This window comes from Vicugna pacos, chromosome 2, assembly GCF_048564905.1.
Source record: "Vicugna pacos chromosome 2, VicPac4, whole genome shotgun sequence".
Classification (NCBI taxonomy): Eukaryota; Metazoa; Chordata; class Mammalia; order Artiodactyla; family Camelidae; genus Vicugna; species Vicugna pacos.
In genome coordinates this window covers 109,396,927-109,417,062 of record NC_132988.1, presented here as the reverse complement: position 1 = coordinate 109,417,062, position 20,136 = coordinate 109,396,927, and the positions used below count along the sequence as shown (strand labels likewise).

General features: G+C 38.8%; 1 long non-coding RNA gene across 1 annotated transcript in view; it reads left to right on the top strand.

The window, feature by feature from the left end:
* LOC140700590 (uncharacterized) overlaps positions 1-18,992 on the top strand; it is a 133,325-nt gene extending 114,333 nt beyond the window's left edge. Inside the window, exons 2-3 of the long non-coding RNA XR_012079005.1 lie at positions 15,410-15,529; positions 18,891-18,992. This is a non-coding gene — a long non-coding RNA (uncharacterized lncRNA). The remainder of the gene's footprint in view (positions 1-15,409; positions 15,530-18,890) is intronic.
* The last annotated feature ends 1,144 nt before the right edge of the window (positions 18,993-20,136 follow it).

Sequence of the window (20,136 nt, the reverse complement as noted above, 5' to 3'; positions counted from 1 at the left end):
TGATGGTGGTTTTATAGAATGAGTTTGGGAGTATTCCCTCCTTTTCAGTCTTTTGCAAGAGTTTGAGAAGAATTGGTATGAATTCTTTGTATGTTTGGTAGAATCCCAGTGAAGCCATCTGGTAAAGATCTTGTTTATCCATTCAGCCATCTTGTATCTTTTGATTGGAATATTTAATCCACTTACTTTTAAAGTAATTATAATTATTTTTTCTTTTTTTTACTGAGTTATAGTCAGTTTACAATGTTGTGTCAATTTCCAGTGTAGAGCACAATTTTTCAGTTATACATGAACATACATATATTCATTGTCACATTCTTTTTCACTTTGAGCTACCATGAGATCTTGTATATATTTCCCTATGCTATACAGTATAATCTTGTTTATCTATTCTATATATGCCTGTCAGTATCTACAGATTTCAAACTCCCCGTCTGTCCCTTCCCACCCCACTTTCCCCTGGCACCCACAAGTTTGTATTCTATGTCTATGAGTCTGTTTCTGTTTTGTATTTATTGATAGGTACATACTTATTGCCATTTTGTGAATTGCTTTCTCATTTTTTTTATTCTTTCTTTTCTTGTTCTCTTTCCCTATCATTAAAAAAATTGTTTTTTTGTTTTTTTTCTTTGGAGGGGGTAGGTAATTAGGTTGGTTTATTTTATTTTGTTTGTTTGTTTGTTTATTTATTTACTGGAGGTACTGTAGATTGAACCCAGGACCTTATGCATGCTAACTAAGCATGTGCTCTACCACTGAGCTATATCCTTCCTCCTCTCTTTCTCTGTCATTTGATGACCTCTTTAGTATTATGTTTGAGTTCCTTTCTCTTTATTTTTTATGTACCTACTTTAGGTTTTTGCTTACCTTGAGGTTCCTGTATATCTATATCTGTATCTGTATCTATATCTTTATCTGTATCTACATCTATATCTATATATAATATTTTAAACTGATAGTCATTTACGTTCACATTTTAAAGTCTCTAAATTTTTTACTCCCCATCATGTTTTATGTTTTTGATGTCACATTTTACATCTTTATATGTATCCTTTAGCTGCTTATTATGATTATAGTTGATTTTCAACTTTTGTCTTTTAACCTTCATACTAGCTTTTTACATGGCTGATCAACTGCCTTTACTATATATTTGCCTTTACCAGTGAGATTTTATCCTTCATATAGTTTTGTATTATTATTATGGCCTTTTCTTTTTTCCTTAAAGGAGACCCTTTAACATTTCTTTTAAGGCTGGTTTAGTGATGGGGAACTTCTTTAGATTTTGCTTTTCTGGGAAACTCTTTCTTGCCCTCAATTGTGAATGATAACCTTGCTAGGTAGAGTATTATTGGTTGTTAGTGTTTTCCTTTCAGTACTTTTGATATATGATGCCAGTACCTTCTGACCTGTATGGTTTCTGCAGAAGAATTATCTGATAATCTTATGGGGGTTCCCTTGTATGTAACTAGTTGTTTTTCTCTTGCTGCTTTTAAGATTCTCTGTTTATCTTTAACTTTTGACATTTTAATTATGTGTCTGGTGTGAGTCTCTTCGGGTTCATTGTTTGGGACTCTCTGTGCTTCCTGGATTTGGATGTCTATTTCCTTCACCAGGTTAGAGAAATTTTTTTGTGATTATTTCTTCAGATAGATTTTCTGTTTCTTTCTCTTTTTCTTCTTCTTCTGAGACCTCTATAATACAACTGTTAGTATGCTTGATTTTGTTACAGAGGTCCCTTCAACTACTCTCATCTTTTTTATTCTTTTTCCTTTTTGATGTTCTGATTGGGTGATTTCCACTTGTCTTCCAGATCATTGATTCATTATTTTACATGCTCTAAACTGCTTTTGATTGCTTCTAGTGTTTTTTTTTTTGTTTGTTTGTTTCATTTATTGTATTCTTCAGTTCTGATTGGTTCCTCTTTTATATTTTCTATCTCTCTGTTGTAGTTCTCACTGAGTTCATCCGTTCTTCTCCTGGTTCCATAAGCTTATTTATGACTATTATTTTGATCTCCTCCTAAAGACCTCTGCATATCTGCATTAGATCTTCTATTATACTACCTGGTACTTACTTTTTGAAGTAATCACCTTAATTACTTCCCCTTCATTCCCTCATTAGCCTTCAAGCTTTCAACCATTCTAAACTCTCTATGTCCCATTGACTCTTCAAATAGAACATTTCTCAACTATCCCTTTGTGTCTTCCAAGATATACTCCCTTTTTTTTTGCTGTATCCTTTTTAAAAAATTATCTTATTACCTTTATATCTTTAATTTCTTCTCCTTTATTTAACTTTTTTTTTGCTTCAAACAATAACAAAATCCTCCAAATAAAATAATGCACATGTGTCCAGTCAGTTTCTTAATTGTGATAGTTCTTTTCTAATTTGGCTGTTATTTTTGAATCTGTTGACCTGTTTTGTTTTAATTGCTGCTGCCCTAGCTTACACCTTTGTTTCTTTCATGTCTGGATGTTTTTCCTGATCTGGGCCCATCTTTCCATTCAATCCTTATTTCCCAATATAATCTTTATATACTTTAAGCTCTTTATTCTTGAGGCTATTCAAACACTTCCTTGCCCTCCACAACTCCTTGCTTTAGTTTTTATGATTGAACCTGGAGATCTGTTAACCTTTTCATTTCTCTACTCATCAGTATTTTCCTGCTCATCCTTCAGGGCTTAACTCAAACTCTCTTTCTTCCTAGATTTATTTCACTAACTCTTCAAGCAGAATTTTCTTCCTGCTTTCAATAATTAATGATCCTCTAATGTCACATTAGAGTGTTGAGCTTTTCTTAATAAATTGTAGTATTATTCTTTTTTTTAACATATGTCTCTGCCATAAGAGTATAATCCACTTGAGGGTAAGTGTGGCATTCTCACTTATCTTTGTGCTTAGAGTGTTGCCTGGCACATAGACATGTCCAATAAAAATCTATTAAATAAAGGGGTAAATTTAAATAGGTTCTAAATAATTTTAATCAAATTGTGAATAATTGCTGAGGCATACTTTTTTTGGTTTAATGACACAGAAAAACAGCCACAGCTGCCCACACAGATACTCTGGACTCTTGGACAGAGCTATCACTAACCTTGGATTGCAAATTTTTATATCCATAAATAATCCTGAGCAAGCTGCTCTGTGAAAATTTCTTTCTCCTTTAGGGAGTGGGTAAGCCAAAGATGTTAATTGTGAAAAGGCAGAGAAAAGTAATAATCTGTAGGATGGTGATTTAAAAATCTTGAACTTCGGTTAAAAATAAGTAGTTTATTCAGACAGCCTTCCTCTATTCATCTTGAGCTGTATAAAAACCTAATGATCAAAGAGTCAGCTAATTATTGTCCCCTGAAGAGTACATGTCATTTGGATACATATCACTTATCATATTTACAAAGAAAGTGTCTATAAACATCATTTCACAGATGGGTCAATCTGATACCCATAAACTTTGGAAAAAATGTCTAAACCTTGTAGGAAGTCTACAAGAATAAAGGTTACACAACACTCATTTCCTGTATCAGCTACTCTGGCTGTAAAAATAACTTCATGAGCTCTCAGTAGAGGGCTGGAAAACAAATCATGGAGGCTCTGGAAGTGGTAGGCATAAGAAACAATAATAGAGTATTTGTACTTACGGCTACCATACTCCTTGGAGCCCAGCCATGACCCCAGGCCCAGAAGAGATTGTAGCTTTAGGTAAGCTTCCTGGGGAAGGTGAACCTAGTCTAGGATGGGATGGTAGAGCCCACCATGAAGCCTAGGTGTTTTGGAATGCATGGATGACCTTCTGACTTATATTTGGTTTGAGCCCACTGGAACTGATCTGACCTCAGAGTGTGCTATAATAAGTAACTACAATGAAGTATGATTAAGTATAAAAGTAGAGTCACTTATAAAATGCAATAAGAATGTTAAACTCATTTATCAGTTGAGGAAATTACTGGTGAATATCTTTCCAAAGTCATCTAGCTAATAAATGGCAGAGACAGGATTTGAACACAGTTCTATTTTACTCATACATGTGTTTTTAATCAGTATGTGATTCCACATTTATGATATATGTGTGTGTATATCTATATATCTATATATAGATATATCTATATGTCACACATACACATACCTTATTTGTAATATGTGTTAAAAATTTTAAGGGGCTCAGCACACATAGGGATCTCTGTTTATGTTTAAGGAGTCTGTATTATTTGACTATTGCCATGTAACAAGATTATCCCAAAACTTGATGGCTTAAAACAGCAACCATTTATTCTTACATAGTTTCTATGGGTCAGAAATCCAAGAATGGCTTATCAGAAGTTTCTGGCTCAAGATTACTCATGAGATTGCATCAAGCTTTTGACTGGGGTTGTGACCTCATCTAGAGTACAGAGTATAGAGTATGGAAGGGGTCCTGCTACCAGCTCGCTTGTGTGGCTGTTGGCAAGCCGCAGTCTTTCAACACATGGCTCTCTTCACAGGGTTGCTTCACAAAATGACAGTCTGACGAGAAGTCTAAGAGTAAGCAAGTGAGAGCACCCCAAGGCAGAAGCCACAGCTTTTTATAACCTAGTCTGTGGAAGTGACATACCATTACTTCTGCTATATTCTGTTCATTAGAAGTGAGTCATTAAGTTTACTCTCTCTCGAGGGGAGGAGAATTACTAAAGGGCATGAATACCAGGAGATGTAGATTATTGGGCCCTCTTGGGTGCTTACTACAGGAGATGTCTCTTAGTTTTTATCATCAGATTTTCTTTTCTAAGACCATGTACAGTTTCTTGGGCTCAGCAGTACTTGTGTTTAGAGTATTGCAGAATCACTACTGCAGGCATCAGACAGAAATCAATGCAATACGGCATTGCAATATGCATCTTGTCATTCTGGGCAATCCTCTGGTATGTGTTTCTGATGACAGATCTGTAAGTGTAAAGCATTCCATTACGATCCGTGAAGAAGGTCATAGTTATTACAATTGATAGATATTGTGAAAGGCAAACTTTATAGTAAGAAAACAGTGTGACATGGATTAGGAGACTGGGACCTAGATCTCATCCTTGTATGGATGTGTTATTTAGTCCCTCTGATTCTCAGTTTCCTTATCTATAAAATGTGGTGGTTGAGCAAAACGGGAATTGACAACTCAAAAGTCATCAGATATCAAGCAAATAATACGAGAGAGTGAAGAGAGCAGGTATAATACAGAAATGAGCAGTGGAACTGTAACAACTGGAGAAGGAACAGAGTATCTCTGGGATGGACCCGTACCGTATTTCCACAGGGAGTTATGGGCACAATGTGGCCAGATCTTTGCCTTTTCAAAAGAAATTATAAATCAAGGCTTTTGTAACATTTTTCTATTTTTAAAAACTCTGTATTGGGCAAACACTATTTATACTGTTGGTGGTCAGTTTGAAATCCTTCAATGAGTATATTTTTAAAACATCTCAAGCTTAAAAAATTATGTTTCTATTGTTCATTTAAGAATGTCAGCTTAGGAATACAGAGTGTAGGACACATTTATTGCATACATTGGAAAAAAATTTCTTTTATAGTACAATTATTGTAGGCACATATAAAAATATTCTTTTTTTCCCTTTAGGTGGTTTGTTTTTCGAACACTCCAGTTTCTTCAGAAAGATCTACATTTCTGTTCCAAGAAATCAATAAAGAACAGTTAATGTGAAAGAACTTCTCATTTCATTTATATTTGACTCTTAGTGCTGCTGGGAAAATAGAACAGGAATTACAAAATGAGAAATTTAAATGAATCTTGATGCTGTCTGATAGGAATCTATACCACCTCAGGTCATGGACTCAGTGGTAACATCTATCTAATACTTGTTAAAATTAAGTCATAAATTGTATTCATAAAGATTTTTTATAAGTAACCTCACACAGGGTCAATGTCAACAGAAGAAATTAAAAAAGCAATTGAGGAGTCTTGATGAATGAGTTTGTGAGCCCTGGAATTGACTGCATGATTGTCAGGACCCAATTTTTACCTAATAAACACGCAAATGCCATCATTAATATTGACACAAGGAAGTTAAATGGCGATAGTCTCCATGATAAAATGTCATTTTGGAAGAATTAATATGAAGATCATGAGTTTAAACCCACAGAACAGACATGAAATGGAAAATTCTGGGCTCTGTGGGTTGTGGAAGTGATAAATTGGGAGGGAGCTATTTCTAAAAGTTTTTATGCAATTAAAAAAAAATTGGTTAGATGAAAGGGACGGCTATTGTACTAATTTCAGGGAAACTATTGTCTTCACTGATTGCTGGCTTCAGAGAAAGCACACCTAACTCCAGTGAACTACTTCACCACCTTGCCTTTACATCAGCAGCAGGCTTCTGACTCCTGGCCCTGCAGGGATAGTAGCCATTGTGGACCTAGTGACTTGCGCCCCAGGATCAGAGTTTGCTAATCATCCTCCTGGATTGTCTCCTGCCAAACTGATTAGACAGAACTGCTGGTTTTCAGGCCATTTAGCAAAGAGATTCTCGGCTTAGATTTTGCAGTAAGACCACCTGAGTTTGCATTCTGTTTAGATCATGTATTTGTTAGCTCTGGGATCTTGGACAAGTTGCTTAATATCCCTCTGCCTTGACTTTCTCATCTATCAAATGGGAATAATCCTAGTACGTGGGATTGAGGATTAAATTAGTTGATGCATATAAATAATAGCACAGTAAGCATTCAATCAACTTTAGCTATTACTGTTGTCATTCTTTTCTGCTAAGGACTTTGATAGCCTCTTAGGACTTCTCCCCTTGCTTGCTACACTTGCTATGTCTATTGCTACTATTGCTAATTTCTGGTGCCAAACTTACTTAAAGGTTCCTATCTGTGATTAGGAGATATTCTATCGAGTCATCCTTTTCAAAATCATCACTGGGTTAGAATTTTTTTACATATGGCAGGTACCCGAATCATACTTAGTAGATAGAAGGGTTCCTGGATATGTTTTCTAGTGCCTGGCCTAATGCAGATCTCTGCAAGCGGGGCCCAAGGTTTCAGTAATAGGATACCACTGCTAATGTGGATCTTAGTATTAAAAATTCTGTAGTAGGGTTTTAATATCCCCCTTTTTTGCAATAAGGAAGCAACATTCATTTCTTTTTCTAGATTTAGCTCACAGTCTTTCAAAACATTTTGAGCTCCCTTGTTCCCTACACAGATCATTTCTTCCTTGGAGCTGCCACTGTATCCTGTAACAACTTTTATTCTGGGAACCACATCATTTTAGTGCAACTTTTGTGTGCATGTCTGATCTCTAATTGGGAGTCCCTTGAAAATATCTGCAGTACTTAAAACACAGCTGGCATAGAATAGACCCTTAAAAAATGCTTCTTGAGTAAGGATGAGGAGCAGGTTGGCTGCCAGGAAAATGGCTCTGTTGGTGAAGACTTTTTTGTTCATTCAGACTGGGTCAGGCTCTGTCCAGACGTCATTTTCTAAGGAAGACAGATGACTTGAGCCATCTGTCTGAGCACAAAATGAGTGATTCCCAAGAAGGTTGCTGTCATCTGGATTTGGTACAGCTACCTTCAACAGTGCTTGAATGAGGAGGGTTATCTAACTTAAGACTTTGTGAAGGCAATTAAAGGATTTTTTTTTGAGAATGGAGCCAAAAGTGTAGAAAGAACTTGTGCTCTTATTAATATTCACTGTGAGCATAAAGTCACACACACACACAGACACACAGTAATGCACAGAAATATCTAAGAAAAAATAATAGAACATAGCTACTGTCACAGACCTGGAGCTAAGCTGTTTACCCATATTATCTCACTCCAGTTTTACAACCTTTTGAGCTGTTCATTCATACCATTATAAAAATGAAAAAAACTGGGTTCTCTCAGAGAGGGGAAGGGGCTTGGGGATTATGAAGCAGGGAAGTGACAAAGCTTGATTGACCGAATAGAGATTGATGTGGAGTTTATGGGCTGGACCATAGTTCTTCTCCAGGGAAATAAATGAAGGGAAGGCTGTGGTGGAGTTAGGGAGTTGTTCCATACCAGCTTAATTTTTGTCATTTCCAAGATAGTAGTCTGTATATAATGATGTGGCAGTATCTGTCTCCTTCTTGGGGGAATCCAGAGAAAAACTCCCACAATTTTTCCAAGTGTTTTTACAAAATAGATGATTTTTTAAATGATTTCAAAAATGATGTTCCATTGGTTTCTAGATTCCCCCCCCCCCAAAATTGTCCAGAAGGAAATTCTCAGTCTAAGATGTACTCAGGTCCTTTAAAAACAGCATGAGGCCAGTCCCACCACTCACCAGAATGTCATTGGAATTAATGAGTCCCCACTGTGTGCCAAGCATTGTGCTAGGCCCTGGAAATATACAGGCAAACAAGGCAGCATAGTCTTTGCCCCATAGAACTTTCACTCTAGATGGGAAGACAGACACTAAATAATTACACAGAAAATTCTGCAATTACAATAAAGAGATGAGCAATGGAAGGAGAGTACATGTCATTAAGGAAATTATAAGAGGGGGAATAACTACATGGAAGTTGGGAGAGAACTGTCATCAAAATCTGCCCCAAGGTTTTGATATTTCAACTGAGCCCTGCAAGATGTGTAGAATTTATCCAGCTAAAAGGGAAGGAACTCTCCAGGCAGAGCACATACTTGTCTGTCATCTGGCATGTCAATTCCTGATTTTTTTTGAACACCTGCTCATGCTTTGATCTTGGTACCAATCTCATTCTACTCTGGGCATATTCCATTTCAGATAGGAGATAATTGGCTTGTGCTTCAACCAGTCACTCTCCTTTGCCTCTCTTACTGGCTTTGGAACTGGTTCACAGCTTCTTCTATATTGGCTTCTCTTTGCCTCTTGATTTTTGCTCTCTTCAGCTTGCTTTGTGTTTGCATGTTAAAATCGAAGAGGAAGAGATTTTAGAAAAATACACTTTTCATTTTAGAAAATGCTAGTTGTATTGAAGAGGGTTCTCTGAGACGCAGAGCAAATTTAAATTGCATCTCTTATTTGATACGACTGTTGGCGAACATAAGAAAATAGCACCCATTTATTAAGGAAGCCATGTGCAAAGGCAAGGCATGTTTGCAAAGGCTTATTATAGTACAAGAGGCAATTGCTGCTTTGTTTATTTGGTTTGTGGCTAAGTCATTACAATTCTCCTCTTCTAGAAAAGAAAATGCACATAGACTGAGATGTCTCTGGCAGCATAATTGCTTCCATTTTATTTAAAGATAACCCAAAATTTAAAAAAAAAACATTGTTGCAGTGGAAATTGCTTATTTTGAGCTGTCCAGCATCCATTTGCTCCAGTCTTGGAAACGTCACTCCAATATTCTTTGCAGTATCATATTAAAGTAATGCTGACTATTGTAATAAATAAATGGTAATTTTTTAATGTCTAAGTATTATAAAAATATACTTCCCTCTCATGTCGTATTCTGATGTGAGTGGTCCTAGGAAAGTGGTTTCTGCTTCCTTATGCAGAGGTCTCCAGTCCTTCCAACTTCTTGGGTCTGTCCTCCTCTAAATTTTTAGAGTCCTATCCTTAGCAGACAGGTGGAAAAAGGTAGAGAGTATCACATGTGGGAAGTTGTCATGGGCAAGACTTTCATGCCATTGGCTACAGTTTCATCACAGGACCACACCTAACTGCAAAAAAAGCAGGGAGATGCATTCTAGTTGCCTGTGTGTGAGGAAAAGAAACCAGAAATCTATGCTGCAGGTATCTGTCTCTTCCTTTGCCTCAGAGAATGCTGATTAATCAAAAAAAAAAAAAAAAAAAGACATAGCATGTGTCTCAGCTCTCGCCTATTCTGCTCAGGAATGGACATATGACCTAAGTTAGTTCAGTCACATTGGGACTCCAGATTTTTGTTGTGATCGGGTGGCATATGCTTTCCTGATGGTGATAAACAAGAGAACACCGTCCTGAGATGGGAGGAGAGGTGGGGAGGTACCTTAGAGATTGAAGCCAACACCTAAAAGTGGATCCAGAAATGGAGACAAACTAGTTTCTGGTCATCGTTTTAGCTGTTGGATCAAGCTTTTCCGGAAGCCTTATCTAGTTTTCCAGAGGATCCAGTTAGTTCCCTCCTTTTGTTTAATTCGGTATGAGTTACAGTTTCTGTTCTTGAAAATTTGCAGTCTTTCAAATAGCATCATGAGTGATAAAATTACACAAAACCTTTGGGAATATATATTGTTTATGTGACTTTGGGGAATGATTTAATTGGAGAAATGGGCTGATTTTTAACTTAAGGCATTTTAATTGCCTCTGATTACGCACTTGCTAGTTCAACAAAGGTGTTGTAAGATACACCTGTTGTGCTTTTTCACCTCACCTGGGGCAGTTTCCATTATAAACACAGTTCTCTGCTGGCCAGCTTTTGACTTCCCCCTTATTGGCAATATTGGTCATTTCAGTGGTTGCACTGTTGAAACTCATGTCTCTAAATACATTGGGTTTCAAACAAAAGCCAGGATAGGACAGGAATCAAACTTCTCCCTCGGTTACACACATGTGGGTGATGGCATTCATCGTTTTCATGTAACACTTCCTGAGAACTAACAATTAGTGCAGTGATGTGTCCAAATCTGTTTATAAATGCATGGTGAAATACAGAACTTCAAAGTGTATAATGTTACGGTAACAAAGGGGGCTTTCAGGATCTCTTTGAGATGGAAGAGTAAAGAACGGTTAGGGGAGGCATGGGCTACTTTATTAGTTAGGATATAGACTCAGCTATAACAGAAGAAATGTTTTAAGCAAAAGAGAATTTTATTTTTCTTTTATAGAGATATTTGAACTGATATTATGACTGCTCCGAGAATTCTTCAGAGACACAGTTTCCTTTCATTTTGTTGCTATGACCTTGTTCACATGATCCAGAGTAGCTCACCATCACATCTGAGTTTCAGCTAGGGTGAGGATGGAGAGGGAAAGGGAATGGGGTTTAGTGGGAATAGGTTAAATTGTGCTATAGTAATAATCATCTCCCAAACATTAGTGGCTTATTTTTTGCTTATGTGACATATTTATGATGGGTCACGAGGGATTCTGCCTCATGTTGCTCTCACTCAGGGACAACAGAGGTTGGATATGCACCATCTGGCACATTGTGAGGGCCTATGGCAAGAGAAGGGCAAGCTAGATAGTTTTGCATCAGCAGTTAAAAGGCTTTGCCCTTCACCTTTTTGGCCAGAACTGATCACATGGTCATACCTAACATCAAAGAGTCAGGAAGTACAATCCTACAGTGGGATGTAAGTGAACAATCCTAAAGACTACTACAGAAACTGGCCCCTTCAGAGACTGAGCTGAAAGTTGCATGTATCAGTTCTTCTCACATCCTGTTAGAACACTGCCATATGGTTGCACCTAACGAAAAAGGAAGCTGGCAAATGCTAATTTTTATTTCTGTGACAGTGGTTGTGATTTCTAGCTTTTCCTTTTGACTTTTTTCTTAGCTTTTCCATCTCTCCACTTGCGTTGTATATGTTCTTCCATGCTGTCCACTCTTTCCATTAGAGGCTTAGGATATGAATCATAGTTACTTTGCCTGGTCTCATAATTCCAAAGTATATGTCATATATGAGCCTGGTTTGATTGCTTGCTTTGTGTCTTAAGATTGGTTTTTTTCCTTGACTAAAAGGCATTAGAATACCTTGTAATTTTTTGTTGAAAGCCAGACATGGTGTATTGGGTAATAGGGATTGAGGCAAATAGGTCTTTAGTGTGTGGTTTTATGTTTATCTCACTAGAAGATGTTTCTGTTTACCAGCTGTAGGTGTTTGAGGCTTCAGTTTTCTCTAGCATCCTTATTTGTCTTCTGGGTTGTCTTTGGGTTTCCTTAGGAACCTCTTCTTGAATAGAGTCTTAGCCTTTCAGTTCAGTTCAATAACGGTTGAAATCTCCTATTATCCAGGAGCTCTGCTGATGTGGCGGTAAGGTGTGGGGTGACATGGGAAAGCATTCTGTACTCCTGTGATTCACTCTCAGTCTTTTAGTGAGAATCACCGGGCTATGACCTTCACAAGTGTGTCTCAGCTTTTAATTTTTCTTACTTAGATGAGATAGGAACGTTGGAGAAGGGTCTGGAGTTGTGTATTTCTCCCACATGAGTTAGGCTCTATAAATCAGTTTCCCTTAAGGGCAGGTGAAGAAGAGAAGGCTCTGTGTGTTCTCTGTTGTGATTCTCTGTATTTGACTGTTTATCTTTCCAGTTTCCAGGGCATTGGTTTGCCTTCTGCTCTCAGTTCTCCAATGGACCTAAGCAGAGTTGTTAATTTTCAGTTTGAAGTGAAATCTGAAAGATTTTCTCTTGTTGTGAGGAAGGTGGTGTGACTTCCAAGTTCTTTACACGTCCAAGCAGAAGCTGGTTGTTAATAGTGTTTCCATCACTGAAGTAATGTCCACTGGTGAATGTGGTCTTTATGCCTGGGGGCCTTGTGTCCAGTTAATAATCGGAATTCCATCACTATATATTAAGAAGGGGAATTGGCAGCCTCTGACACACTCTTGTTAATGGAACTGCAGATAAGAACACTGCAGGGCTTAGGTATCTCTGTAGAGCCCACAGAATCACCCTTAGAGAACAAATCAGCATTGGGAATCACTAAGCATGGACAGTCCCAGTGCTAGATTTATAGCTGTGCCAGTAAGGTTGGAACTTCTGTCCTTATCTCTCTTTCTTCTCCAGCTGTGACACTGGAGAGCCACTGGGTGGTCTCATGAATGGGCAGGAGGAATGGAGGTGAGGCAGTACAGAAGTGAACCTCCCCTTACTCTCCAGTGCATGCAGGGGAGACTTTAATGGGAGGAGAGTTTGGAGTTTTAGTATTACAATGGACAAAGCCTTTTATTACCTGTGACCGGAGAACAACTGAATTACTGGAAGAGCTATGGACGCTGTGGCAGAGACTGCCAGTTGCCTCCTTTCCCTCCTCCTTACTTTGTAATAAGCCTGGATTTTCAGCTAGGCATGCTGTGCCCCACCAGAAAAACTACCCTGAACAGCCCTCTGGACAATAAACTGCAAGCAGAAGTGTTGTGTTGTACCTGTTAAGCCTCCTAAGCATTCCTTTCTTTACTTTTGCCTTTATCCTCCTCCTTAGAATGTGGATCTCCAGCAGCCCTTTCGGACCATAAAGATGGAGGGGTGTCACACTTTAGGTTTTGGGGAGCAGTGAACTAGAAGGAACCTGACCCCCTGAGGAACATGACAATACCAGCCCAGCCCTGGACAGTTCACTCCAAAGCTCATTTTATATGAGATATTTATAAATATTAAGTTTCTATCTTATTTAAGCCACTCATTTTCAGGGTTCTGTTTCTCCTAATAAAACCTAATTTTAACTGATATAGAACCCATGTCCAAGATTTTATGCATATGGGAGAAAAATAGGACCATGGGGCAGGTGTGCAGATCTACAGTGGTGAGAATAAACTTGATTTCTCTAGATTCTAGCTCATTCAGTAAACCAAATAGAAAATAAACTCACAGCTGAGCAAAGTCTCCTACCCAGACCAAGAAAGAGGAGGGGAGCTGTGTAAGCTCAGGTCCTTCAAGAAGCAGACATCAACATGGGACTAAATATGCAAGAATTTTATTAGGAAAAACACCTGAATGAGAGAAAATAATGAGAGATCGGGTAAGGCTGGGAGAGCCATCAGACTGCTATGCAAGGATGACCCGACGTGAAGAGAAAAGGGGAACGTTGGATGGATGAGTGCCAGACTGTCATGCAGTCAAAGGAAAGTTGGATAAAGCCATCAGGGAGCCTGGAGCCCAAACTCACCCTTGTAGGAATCCTGTATCTGCCAGTGATGGGTCTGTCTTGATGTCCCTGCCACACTCAGTCTGTGGCTGGGGGCAACCCATGCAAGGCATGGCCTCACACAAACTCTGCTGAGAAATTCAGAGCTCAGCAGCCATAGCCCTCCCTAAACTGGGGGCTCTGTGAAGTTCATTCTCATAGCCACCCCAAAAGCTGAGTAGGCAGCTCCAGACAATGGGTACCTAGATGTGCCTGATATACCTCTGTGCAAGGGGAGTATACTCATGGCAGAGTCCCAGGATCACCCTGCATCCAACAGGGTCAGGTGGCACACCAGTCTTACCTATGAGAGGTGAGGGAGCACGTCAGTAATGTCAGCTCAGGTGCTACCTCGAAGCAGATGCAAAAAGACCTTGATGTTGACAAACACAAGGAGTATCAGGCCCTCGGCAGGGGTCAGATTGCACTCAACATCAGCTGCAGTACAAGGCTTCCTGCGGGTTCAGTTCCATGGAAGACATCCAAACCATCACTGCATTTGCTAGTTTTTTAAATGTATATGAGAGAGTTCCATAATCATAAAGGTGAGATGATGTGAAAAGTCATCTGAGAGGTTTCCCAAAATGTTGTGTGTAACAGTGGTAATATATGACATTATATTAGGAGATTCATAGATAAAATTAGTTTAATAGTTGTAACTTCACTTTTAGTATTCTTAGATAGTGATACATTTCCAATTACATGGTGATTAAAGTTTTTAATTTAAATTTTAATTTATTAAAATTTAATTTTACTTAAATTTAAAGAAAAATATGAAATACAGGCAGATGACTTGTGGATATGGCAAAAAATTATGAAGTGATGAGGTTATCTACTAGCTGGCCAATGATGGAGCCATGACAGGAAGCAAGACCTTTCAACCCTTTCAAGGACATTTTGTTGGCTCTCCAAGAATGACTGTCTTTCACAAAAGGAAAGCTGGCTATAGCATGATCTGGGTGACACATCTTTTAGAGAAATAAACCCACTGTGGAGTGATGTTGAAAGTCTTGACTGCCAGTTCTGTGTGCATGTTGAGGAAGATCAAATGTGAGGCAGGAAAATGTGATTCAGAGATATCTAAAAGAGAGCTGAGACTGAAATTTATGCAGGCTGTGAGAAGAAGTGGAAAGCACTTTCTAAGAAGAAGGAAAGAGTCTGGAGGCGCCAGGACAGAGCTAAGTGGACCTGGACAAGATACAGTTGGGGAGAAGGTTGGCTGGAATCCAGCTGTGACTGCTTTCTGTAGGGCATCTTTAACTTGTTGTTGGCTGGGAGAGGGAGCTATTTAGGGGACAGGGAACTTCTGACAGGGACAATCCCATTGACAGAAGGTTTTGAAGGTTTATTTTGTGTTTCTACTTTAAACTTTGGGAGGTACCTAGAAAAGTTTAAATTATATTTTAAGCATGACCCCTACTAGTGGGCAGGAGTAATGTTTTCTTGAACTTGCTATGTGCATAGTAGGTCTGAAATAAATGTTTAGAGGCAAAGATGGAATGTTTGGCATCATTACTCATCTGCAAGCAGAAATAAACACTTTGGGAACCTCCCTCTTTGCCATATAATCTCTTTCCTCCTTTTGTTTTCAAAGCTCTACTATAATGGCTACTTGAACTAGAAGGATCTGACTGCCTTGAGAGACTCCTGGATTGAATGCTGTAGGAACCAGCAGAGAGCACATTTCAGAGAACAAGAGGATAGTGACAAGAGGGTAAGCAGGTCCCGCACTGTCATGTCAGTTGTACTCTTTATTCTGGATTGCCAACAATTTAGAAACTTGTCATATTACTGAGTGCATGCTGACTGATGGTTCTTGCCCTGTAAAGAAATCTAAGGAATGGGATGTTTCTAACTTGTTTGATGTCTTTATGTTTTGCTTCTGCTGGGACAGAGGTTTGATAGTCAGACTTGCTTTCAGGCAGCCTGTTGGGCAAATGGTGTACAGGTAACACCGGTTCTCAGATCCCCCACCACATCCCTCTCAATCAAGATATACTGTGTATTGTATCGTCTCCAAGGATTCTGGCAGCTATGTTGTATCAACTGTATAATTGAAATAATGGAAAATTGTACCACAAAACACTCATTTATCTGTACGATAACTACTGAAAGTTATTTGGCTCATTGTGATACTTATTAAGTATCTATTAGTTAAATTAATAACAGAATGCTTCTAACTCCAATTGTTATAAATTGATTTTCATATATATTTTCAATTATGATAGTCATTCAGTATCCCCCTATAGTTTTGTTGATTTCTTTGAAGTCAAGGGCTGTGCACAGTTAGTACAATAAGTTCAAAGAAGTAATATACTCTAAGGGTAAAGAAAGAAAGCAGTAGATGAGACATCAGGAACGCTAAGTTTCTTGGCTCTATCAAGTATAGTTATTGTAATTAACATTTATTGCATGCTTACAATGTGCTAGGCACTTTACACATACTGTCTTACTTAGTTCTTACAATAAAGCTCTGTAAAAGGTGCATCAGAGGTGCCTGGTTTTCCACCAGGATTTAGTGTTGTGTTTTCTCCTTCTTTGAAATACCACAAGACCTTATTTCCCAGCCCACTTGCTTGTGGGAGCAGGTGTATGACTAGTTCTTAGGAACAGAGTGGGAATACAAGTGATGTGAGTCACCTCTGGATTGAGATGAAAAGAGATCATGTGTTTTCTTCACATACTCTCCTTTTCATCCACTGCCTGAAGGAGAGATGGGTCCTAAAAAATAGCAGAGCCATATGAGGAAAGTTATCGTTATTAAGTCCATTTCACAGAAGAAGAAACTGAGGCCAGAGAGATCAAGTAACTCACACAGAATAAGCAAGTGGCAAAGCTGGGGCTTGATTAAGTAACTTAACTTGGCATGTCTTCATAACCACTAAGTATACAGCTAGTCATTTAACCTAAGCCACTGCAGCTCTCCCAAGTCAATTTCCTCAGCTATAAATGGAGGTGTTTAGACTGTCTTGCAGGCATATTATGGAGATTAATGAGTTAACACATTAAAAAGCTAATAAGAACACAGCACAAAACAACTAAAAAAAAAAGACTCTGTGTGTGTATGTGTGTGCATGCACTTGAGCACATATTTGGAACTTTGTCACTTCAAGGCTGCTTTTTAATAAATGGTTCATGGCTGAAGCCTGAGAATCTCTTTATCACTCGAGAATTTCTGTTTAGTGACATTGGTTAGATAGAATTTGACCTGTTGTATGAATTATGCTTTCCATCTAAGGAGACTGTTTGGATACTAATTTGCTCTCTAGCTTCTAAGCAGCCATGGATAGGGAGAGGGTCAGGCAGCTCCTCAGGCTGCTCCAGGGCAGATTCTGCTACTGGGTCCTGCAGGAAGCCATGTTCATCCCTCCCGAGAAGGAAAGGCAGGCGGGCTTAGGATGAGGGTGGGTGGTCAGCAAATATGCAGGCAGTGCACAGCTCTCCTGAGCTTCACAGAAATGAAGTCAAGATCAAAATTCAGAGAAAAGATTATTTTGATTTTCATTTTGAAAAAAATTTTTTTGAAGCGACATGGTGAGAGGACTAAGAGTAATAATAATGGTATTTGAGCCTTTAATGAACTAATTTGGACTTTGGTGTGCTTAACAATTTTTTGAAGTCTCAGTTTTCTTATCTGTAAAATGAAGATAATATTGACTCTGCCTTCTTAGAATTGCTCTGAAGATAGAATGAGGTTATGCCCATGAAGGTGATCTGCAAATGCTCAACAACTGTATAAACCTAAGTCCTTGTTGTTGAAGTGATATTTTTGTGATTCAGTTGCATTTGTAGTTTCCAGCATCTGAAAGACAAAAAAAAAAAAAAAAAAAAACAAAAAACCCATACCTCATTTTCAGTATGAAAGAAGTGATATGTCTGTTCCCCAGCCCTGCCTGATTCTTTGATCACTGCATGGCTGATTCTTTTAGCCCTTTTCATTGTCAATGTTTCTGTACCCAGGATAGACCCATGGAGGGTACAGATGTTATACGGTGTAAACTTAACTAAAAAAAGTCAGGGAAGATCCACCGGTTAATTAGCTTGCTTGTTTGTTAACGCAACATGTATTAAGAGCCCGCTAAGCGTATTGGATACTGGAGATGCAAAAGAGGAGTAAGACAGAGTCTTGCTCTTGCTGCTAAGTTACTCATAGCACAGTGAGAAAACATACTCCTTAATGGTTCTTATACAGTGATGTAGCAGGTGCAATGAGAGAATTAAATACAGGGTACAATGGAAGAACAGAGGAGGGGTACTTAATACATCCTTGTCAGGGAAGGCTTCCTACAAAGGGTGACTGCTCCAGTCTTGGAGCTTGAACAGAAAATAACTCAGGTTAAAGTGATCTGCTGAAGATGGAAAAAGAAGGGCATTTGGGTAGAGAGACTACCATAATCAAAGTTACAAACACAAGAAATAGCATGGTATAGTATAACCAGCTTGGTGTTCCTGGAGCATAACAGTGTGCGTGTGGATATGTGTGTGTGGAAGGATAAGAGGAACATGTTAAGAAAATTTTATCCTGAATGAAAACATGAAAGGATTGCAAGCAGGTAGTGGTTGAGGTTGGGGTGGAGTTGTTGGCAGCTATGTCAGGAGAAATACCACTGTAGTAACTCATATGAGTTGGTGGGAATCTGAACTATGGCTGTGGTAGCTGAGACCGAAGTTAAAAAAAGAATCAAGAGATAACCTGGGTTGAAAATCCAGCAGCCTCGCAAGAGGGAAAAGTTTTGGTTGAATTTCAGGTTTCTACTTTGGGTTATGGGTTGATGGTTTTGCCACCAGCTGAGACGGGGACTGCAGGAAGCAGTTCATATTTAGAAGACAGTAAATTCAATATTGTACTTACTGAGTGTGAAAGGACTTCAGGTCACCCAGGTGGGATGGTAGCGCCCAGTCAGAAGGCGCTTGTGACTTTCTGGGCATGCGTGGGGTGGATTAGCCACATTTAGGGGCAGGTTAGTAGTAACCAGGTGGGAGAATTTCACTCTTTGGAGCAGACGCTGCTCCGTGGTCTCTGTGGCATCTGTAAGCTAAATGTATTCCCTTGAATGCTCTACCCTTAATCCCAGGTAGTGGCGCTTGGACTCTGCTGAATGAAAACTGAAAAATCGAATGCAAAGTGGCAAAGAGCTCTGGGCAGGGAGTTGGGAGTCTCGGGTTCTAGTTCCTACTCTGCCTCCAGGTAAGTCAGGTCACCTCTTGAGCCTCTCCTTCCTTATCTTTTAAAGGATAAATGGGATTATTGACTTCTAGATTTCATTCAAGTCTTGAGGTTCTGTAAACTATCTATGCTGTTCTTCTGTTTTACAATACTGACTTTTAATTCTAAAATTAGTAAAATATTAAACAATAGACTATCTTAAATAAAAAAAGTAAAGGTGCAAAATCTTCTAAATTACTGAGTTCCTGGAAACTGGTCATAAATCTGTATACAGTTCCTCTTCTGCTACCAGGATTTCCATTAACCTGGAGCTCTATTAACCAGTCCTGCACATGCAGTGTGATCTCAGAGCAGGGCTGTAAGTTGATGCCCTCCGTATGCTGATGATTGATATTCATCGTGGTTGCCTTGAGGCAATAGGGAAACCCAAAGTCATCAAAGACAGAGGAAATTATGTCCTGCCTGGTTTCAAAGGTGAACTGTATTGCTTTCACATGATTTGAAAGTCATTAATCTGTATGTGGTGTATATCAGGGCTCCCTGACCTTTTTGTGGGGAGAATTTTTTTAATTTCCGTAAGAGAGATTCTTTGATTAACCAGAATTTCCTCTTTGCCTGAATACATTAGATAAGAGGGTTTCATATTTACTTATGAGATCCATTGCTATATTCATCTTAGTTTTATGCTCATTTGATGTTAGACAGAATTGAAGATGAATCTGATCTTTGAGGTGTAGTGGGAACACCTCTGGGTTACAAGTCAGAAGACCCAAGGCGCAGCCTTGGCTGTGTCACTAACGAACTGTGTGACCCTGGGCAAATCATTACAGTCTCTGGGCTTTAATTTCACCATCTGTAAAATTAGAAGCTTGTAATAGATAAACTTTAAGGCCCTTGAGATTCTAAAATGCCATACGTACCTATCTGCCAAATGCTTCAGTTAAATGCAACATTAATTTACACTATATTATTTTTCTACTCAAGATAACATTAGCTCTATTTCATAACTAAGGAGCCGGGACCTAATGAGAATAAATACCTTGTTCATGGCAGCACCCGAGCTTGAATTCCAGTATTTGGTTTTCAGGCCTGGTGCTCTTTCCTGCACATGTGCTGCCATGGCTCTCTTGAGAGCAGAATGGGGTGGTGGCTGT